The 7728-nt window shown below is 32.7% G+C and overlaps 1 long non-coding RNA gene across 1 annotated transcript; it reads right to left on the reverse strand.

Moving 5' to 3' along the window:
* Positions 1-1180: 1180 nt before the first annotated feature.
* LOC145053364 (uncharacterized) lies at positions 1181-5164 on the reverse strand. The gene is made up of 3 exons (XR_013684447.1): positions 4954-5164; positions 2996-4406; positions 1181-1567 (listed from the first exon to the last, which is right to left on the reverse strand). It is a non-coding gene; the product is annotated as an uncharacterized LOC145053364 (long non-coding RNA).
* Positions 5165-7728: the final 2564 nt, after the last annotated feature.

The raw sequence follows: 7728 nt of genomic DNA on the forward strand, positions 1-7728 counted from the left end.
TCTCCACGGTGGCATATTCTGCCACAAGTTTTAAAGATTAAATGATGGTAAGTTTTTAATAGTGGTTATGAGTCGGGTGTTATTGAACTAATTATATTAGTTTCCACATGCATCAAGTTCTTAATTAAAAGTATCTTGTAACCAATTCATAATGGAAGTTTATGTAAAATAAACTTATGAATTTAAATAGTGATGTCTCAAGTGAAAGCCTGTGATTTGATCCATACCAGGTACTTCTAGAATCAGTTGGTGTATACAGGTTGCATGTAATTAAGATTGGAACAGACCTTTGAATTTAATGGGTCTACCCTAAGCCCACAACCAAAAAAGGAACAAGACCTAAAACGGGCCCAACAATTCTATGTCGATAGTGTCCTTATTACATATAACTTTAATGTATACACTAAGCATTCATAGATTTACCATGAGTAAATAATTTGTACAAACAATGTTATGAAACCTGTAGTAATACTCCCAATGAAATAAAATGCATGTCAATTTCATTAATATAATTTTAATACATAGCGTTGGAAAATTTTGACCTTAAAGTAGGTCTACATTACATCAATGTAAGGAAAATTTTGACAACATTATAAACCCTCGAATAGCATAGTCACTTAATCGTAGGGTCGAATATACATACATATATATATATATATATATATATATATATATATATATATATATATATATATATATATACTAGGTATGTTTAAGGCCCGTGCTAAGCACGGCCCATGAAGGGTATTTTTGGTATTTTCTAAAAGATCTATAAAATCACAGTGAAAAACATATTGAATTGCTCTTTCTTTCATTCCTACTTTTTCCATATCGATTATACAATGTATTAACAATGCTATTATAGGTAGACAAATATAAGTGCAGTACTATTATGCGTACGAAACATAGTATGTTACCTCTAATGGTACAAAGGATAAAGTGCATTGCTATTTTTTGGAAATTTTACATGGACAAATAACCAAAATAAAATTGCTTATATCAACTTCAATATGTGGATAAGAGTAATATGAAAACCAGAATAACAATTTAATTAAATTTTCTTACCCATAATAGTAACATGCATTTTCTTTACATGATAACATTGTACTTACAATTTTTGAAAACCAGAATAACAATGTAATTAAAATTTCTTACCCATAATAGCAACATGCATTTTCTTTACATGATAACATTGTACTTACAAATTTTTCCAATAATATAAACCTACTTATAATTATAAACTCAAAGAATGTGAAAACAAATAAAGAACATTATTGATATTGGCGTCATATGTATTATATATGTATGTTATTTTTATCGGTATAAATCTAATGTATAAAGCTATTATCAATGAAAATGTAGTTTTATGGTTGTGTATGGGTGAAAAGTACATGTACAATGCTATTACTGGTCAAAATGTCAAGTATATTGCACATGATGATACTGAGAGTTAGATACGTTGCATGCTATTTACTACAATTTTCCTATTTTTAAACCTACCCCATCCAATATATAACTACTGCTCCTCTCTCCACCTTCCACTCAAGTCATGTTGCCATAGTTCAACCTAGAAAGCAAAGAAACGGTTAAATACTAAAATAATCATAAAAACAATGACTTTTCACCATATATTGGGAAACTGATAGTTAAACTGAACTCAAGTATTATTTAAAATACAAAATCAGGGAAATAATTAAAGACATTATAACATAGGGCATTATTGTAAAAAAAAACCAACAAATACATTAGTTTAACCGATTAAGTGGTGTCTGATATCCAAGAAACAAATAAAAAGGTAATAATTAGGTTTACATCATTCAAAAACACAAAAATCAAACCCATCTTATCAGGGATACATTGATATATGTATGAGATGTGAGGGAAGTCAGGCATGATTTCTTAATAAAGTGATGGTGCGAATCAAATCAAAGCCTAAATGACAACAATCAATGTAATTTTGATTTCCAACCAGAACACACCAGCAAAAGGTATGGAATTGCTGACAAGGGACAGTTTCACAATTTGGGTATGTTTTTTCTGCAGTAAATTTAATGGAATTTGTTTAATAAGAACGTGTAGAGTTCGTTTTATTTGGAAACCACATCCACATCATAAAGCTCAAGAAACCACCAAGTATACAATATCATGTTTGGTATGGTGCTCCGATTCCAGATCCATCCTTAAAAATCGTTTGTAGTGAGAAGAACTACAATTTTCTGAAACATATTATATTAATGGCTATCATTCAAAATTTGCATAGTACATATTATAGTCACTTTTAAGCGATGTTAGGGAAGTCCAATACATTTGTTAGAAATTAAATCCAAAATTTATTCTTCTAATTTCTAATCTAGGTTTTCAAGTTCTCAGTGGCTTAACAAAAATGTGTATGCTTTATCATAAATGTTATTGTGTTATTACGTATTATCTAAATAAAAATGCAATTTTTCATTTTATCATCTGACAACATGGAAAAACAATATAGCTTTTTGAGAACAACAATGAATCCCAAAATATTTTAAAAGTTCAAAATTTTATAAAAAAGATTAAGTAGATTTTCAAAACAAGGCAACATGTAAGTAATGTATTACTTATTTGTTAATATTACCAATTTGGTGTACATTACATATTGTTTTTCTTTTGGTCATACTCATACAGGACCAAAACAAAATGCAATTTATAGATAATTTTACTCTCCTAACATTTCATATTTGGGTATCTTATATTCCATCTTTGGCTATCTGATAATTAGCATAAGCAAATAAGTCAAAAATTCTGCAAATCAAACTATTCTAATAGATATAATGTATCATAGGTTGTTGGTTCTTATATAGGGTGTTTATTCGATTGCTCTATATGGTTTTTTCCCTTGGGCTTATAAGAAATGAATGAACCTACAAATTTGCATAATAAGTGGTTCATACTTGCAACGGTTAACTTCGTTTACAATATAATTTATGCTATACTGTGGAGATATGGTTTTTAGAGTTCTTACCTGAAAGAACAATAATCCTTGAAGTTTGATTCCATTCTTCTTGCAATAATAAGAAAATATTAACACCAAAATAGTGAATAAATTCAAAAAACTCAATGATTAACATGAAAACTGGAAAAAATATATGCGGATCCTATCAAATGTGGTGCATCTAAGAAAAATTTCAAGGTAATCTTCATTCTTCTAAGCTTATGACATGATATTATAGGCTTCAATATTTTAAATGGAAATCAATAGCCTCCCAAAATTATAAAAATTAAAAATTAAAAATTAAAAAAATAATTAGGTAGATAAGTATTACTTCTTTGAAGGGGAACTATATTAAGCTTAACCCAATTTCTATCATAATAAACCTTGGTCTTGTTTTGCATTGGATAAATAGGCACTTCTTCCATTTGAAAAGGTAACGAGATTATAGTTTGATGGATTCCATGTAAGTGTGGATGTGGCTTGTTCTAGAAAACTGTAAGGAAAGCTAAGTACATAGATAGTCATTTATATTTGAAAGAATTGTTTCATACGTAATCACTTATGTGTAAAGATGTATCGCATTCTCTCCTATATTCCATAAGTCAATGGATTAAAAGTCAACACCTGCAAAATAATGCTAGTAAGTACATACATAGTCATTTATTTATATTAAAATATGGAACAATGGAGTCACATTTTACAACTGATCAAGTTTCACACCAATCTCTAAAATGGATTCCCAAATTGTTATAAAAACATTTATAATGAAAAATAAAATAACACAATTCAAACCCAAACCATGATTATTTTTCACTTACAGTTTTGTCCCCTTTCTTGATGTCAAAAGCCATGGCATACCTATGTCCTAGAATTTAAAGCAGATTCAATATTATATTTTAGAAATTGAAAAGGCTTCCACTCCAAAAGAAGGCTTCCTATATTCAACTAAAGTAAATGCAAATTCCTTCATTCCTATTCAACCAATACTACAGCAATTGATAAAAAGAAGGCTTCACACATAAAACTAAAGTGATTCTAAATCGAAACTGAAAACTATTAGAATTATAGGTATTGGGGAATGAAATTTAATCATCTCTAAGGTATCAATAAGATACGCTAATTTTTTTGGGTGGATGATTACCTCTCCAGGTATGCAATGTCCTTCGTGGGCAAGAGCAACATGGCACATAAGTTTGTAACCAGGGTTAGACTAAAAAGTCAATTTCATGTTAATTTATGAAAAATAATAGCACCATCTATCAATAAAATATCATTTGCCTCTTATATACCATAAAACAGATATGAGAAGTCAATTATTCAATTTAGTTGTGGTTGGGGCATTTTAACAAACACCTTAATTACTTGCCACCGATGCATCCTTTCCTTTTTCTCAAGTCGAGCTTCATAATTCAGTGGACAAACATCTCAGAAATATTTTCCCCTATTGCAACCGTTCATGATAATTAGATATTGGAAAAGAGGTAAAATCATTCGAAGCTATTTTCCCATGTGCAAGCATTAATAATTACTAATGGAATTTGCAGATAGGAGAAAAAACACCAGTCAAATAGGTTTTAAGTTGGAAAGAAAATCCATCGATAGTTTGAAGTAGAAAAAGTAAGGAGCAACTGAAATCAATTTAGGGTTCTTATTTGAATCAAAATTAGTCACACGAAAAAATATCTTCATACAAAACTCATATATTGAAATCTTCAAAATCATTTAAAAAAAGATTCAAACTTATCCAATAAAAGAAAATGGGTTTCACAATTCGCCTAAACAGAGAAAGAACTCACAAAGGTGTACGAATCAACCAGGAAATTGAATAGGATTTTCTAATTGAAAACCACAAAAACCAAATTAATCGTTTCTAATTTAACAATTTAAGAAATTGTAAAATTAATTTTGCATCGCAGGGATGATGATGGATTTTGAGAAAAAATTACTGAAGAAAAGGACGCGTATCAATAAGCAAATTATCAAATTACCCTGTGAAATCGGTAACGATGAACCGTCTTCAATGATAACATTTATTTTGTATGGAGGACTGTAGAATCTCGCGGGAAGGTAATTCGCATGATGGTAAGCAATATTTCCGAACAAGTATCCCATGGCGTTGGTTCAGAGATGCCGAACGAGTTTCGCAATTCCATGGCGTCGGTTCAGAGAATGGCGACGTGGCGTCCAATGAACACGGTGAAATTGGTGTAGGCAGAATGAGAAAAATAGGGTTTATATATATATATATATATATATATATATATATATATATATATATATATATATATATATATATATATATATATATATAAAAGAGTAGCACCAACGCCTATCCGCATATCTAGTCTATATCAAAATGTGAGTAGTGTAAGCACTACTGATGGTGGTCGGTCCTCCGTGTGCCATGAGCTAAAGTCATGAAAGTCTGCATCTCTTTCACTTGATGTCCAGCCTCAAATACACGCCTTTCCATCATGGCTTGACGTTCCCAATATTCTCTTATCTCCGCTCGAGTCGCAGTGACTTCCCTCTGAAGGGCTTCAATATGATCCTGTATTCGATCATAATCTTCGTCCAAACGGCGAAGACGAACTGCATTGACCTGGGTGGTAGTGCCAACCTCCATGATTTGGTCGACTAATGATTGTGCTTGTCAAACATGGCGAGCAACATGGTGTACTATGATAGGGAGGGCCCTGTCTACTGAACCTCCTTGAGAGAGGTTATAGAAGTCTCGCTCCATACCATAGGGAGAGTGTTGGCCTTTTTCTTGGCTCCATCTTCTTAAGTCTACGACCCATCGGGGCGTTGAGCCCTGAAAGTTCAGTCTGGGTGCAGGGTATCGTACAACACGAGGTGAGTTGTAGACTTCTAGGTCCAAGTCAATACCTTCCGAACATCCTCCTCCTCCTTCTTCTTCTAGATATACTTCAAGATCTTGTTCCTCTGGTTCCTCCTCATGTTCATCTTCGGGTTCTTCTTCCATCACTTCCTCAGGATCCTCCGCAGGATCTTCTTCAATCCATCCTCCATTTTCCTGATTAGGGAAATAAGGGTCTCCAGGTAGATGAAATCCTGTCATGTCGTCTGTGCAAGAATAGGAATATGAGAAATATAAGAAAACTTAAGTGTAAGATCTTGTAATGAAGAAAATATTTTTTTTAGAATAGAGACATCTTTAATAAAAGTGTGGCCCATACTAGGTCCTTCTATAATTACCTAGTGTATACAAGTTGTATATAATCATAATTGAATAGATCGTCAGATAAGTAGCTCCACTCTAAACCAACAAGGAACATGACTTAAAGTGGAAATAGAAAATCCTAAGTCTATACAAACTTAATTATTTATAACTCTAACATATACACTCTGCAGTTATAGACCTACCAACACGGGTCTTTAGTTTTTCAGATTTAATTGATGATTTACTAGTTTTAGCGAATATCGATGCCTAAGTGTTGTTATTACGGTTCTTATAGTATTATAAAATACTCCTATGGTACTTTAAATGTTTGGTTCTAGAGTTTCTTTGGTAAGTTTTAGACGTGTTGTTCATTGCGACCATTCCTCGACGTACCTTGCTCACATCCCAGATAAATATAGTTGATCAGGCTATATTCATCCACGATCTGATTACAAACCCCGAGGCCCATCGGTAGTGTTCAACTCATCCTTTAATACTTTTGTATTGTCCTAAATATGAAACTATAACGGAGAGTCTTATTCGAGTATAGCCATGAGAGGCTAATGTGATATGTGTGGTATTTTGGGGAACTCGCTAAGCTTCATGCTTACCGTGTTATGTTTTATGTGTTTCAGGTACCTCTCATGATCACGGGAAGGCATCGGCTTGATAGTACACACTGATGAGAGATTATTTTTCTGATTCTGGGATACTGATTTTTATATTGTGGATTTGTTGACATTTGAGACACTTGTGGTTTTTGAGAAAATATAATATGAGTTTTATTGTGTTTTTAAATGAAAATTTTGTTTGAAAATTTACGGTGTTACAAGTTGGTTTTAGAGCCTTGGTTTGAGGGATCCGGATGCACCTCCAGGTGTGTTTGGACTCAAACTGAGGATTTGAGAAAAAAATTCAAAAGAAATAATTTTTCTAAAATGAGAAAGAGTTTAAGAGAAAATGAGTTGGAGCAGTTTGTAAAATTAGCCAGAGCCCGAATGGTGATTTCCAAAATACCCTTACTTGTTGTGTTATGAGATTTTTATGAGATATTAGTTATGCATACTAGAGGATAGGCTAGGTATTTCATATTTTAGGACTAGAGATTCCTGATTTGTGATGCCTTAGCCTAGGAGTTGCTGGTATTTGTTATGTGTTTTTTAGTATGAGTTGAGTAAGAGTATCTAGAAGGAGTCACCTAGAGAGGGTTTTGAGTTGAGAGTAAATCTAAGACAGACACCTAGATGAGCTTGAGAGGGGTGTACTGAGAGATTAGTATGTTATTCGTGAGAGATAGAGTACTTGTGAATTAGGATCCTAGGAGGAGGACTTGGGGTGATTACAGATTGGTTTGGAAGGTAGTATTGGCTCTCTACTACTGAAAGCACCGGATCTGTAGGCAGTCCAAGTAAGAATCTTTAGGATGCTAAGGAGCAATTAGGGGTGAGTGATCGAGTGTGAGTATACTCGAGTGAGTCTCTGATTATTTTGTATTGTGTTTCAGAGACATCATGGTGGGTACATGCCACAACCTAGAGAGCAGTGGGGTTAGCGATGATGAGATTCACAGGATGATTCA

The sequence above is a fragment of the Lactuca serriola genome, chromosome 5 (genome assembly GCF_051521515.1).
Source record: "Lactuca serriola cultivar US96UC23 chromosome 5, Lser_US96UC23_V15, whole genome shotgun sequence".
NCBI lineage: Eukaryota > Viridiplantae > Streptophyta > Magnoliopsida > Asterales > Asteraceae > Lactuca > Lactuca serriola.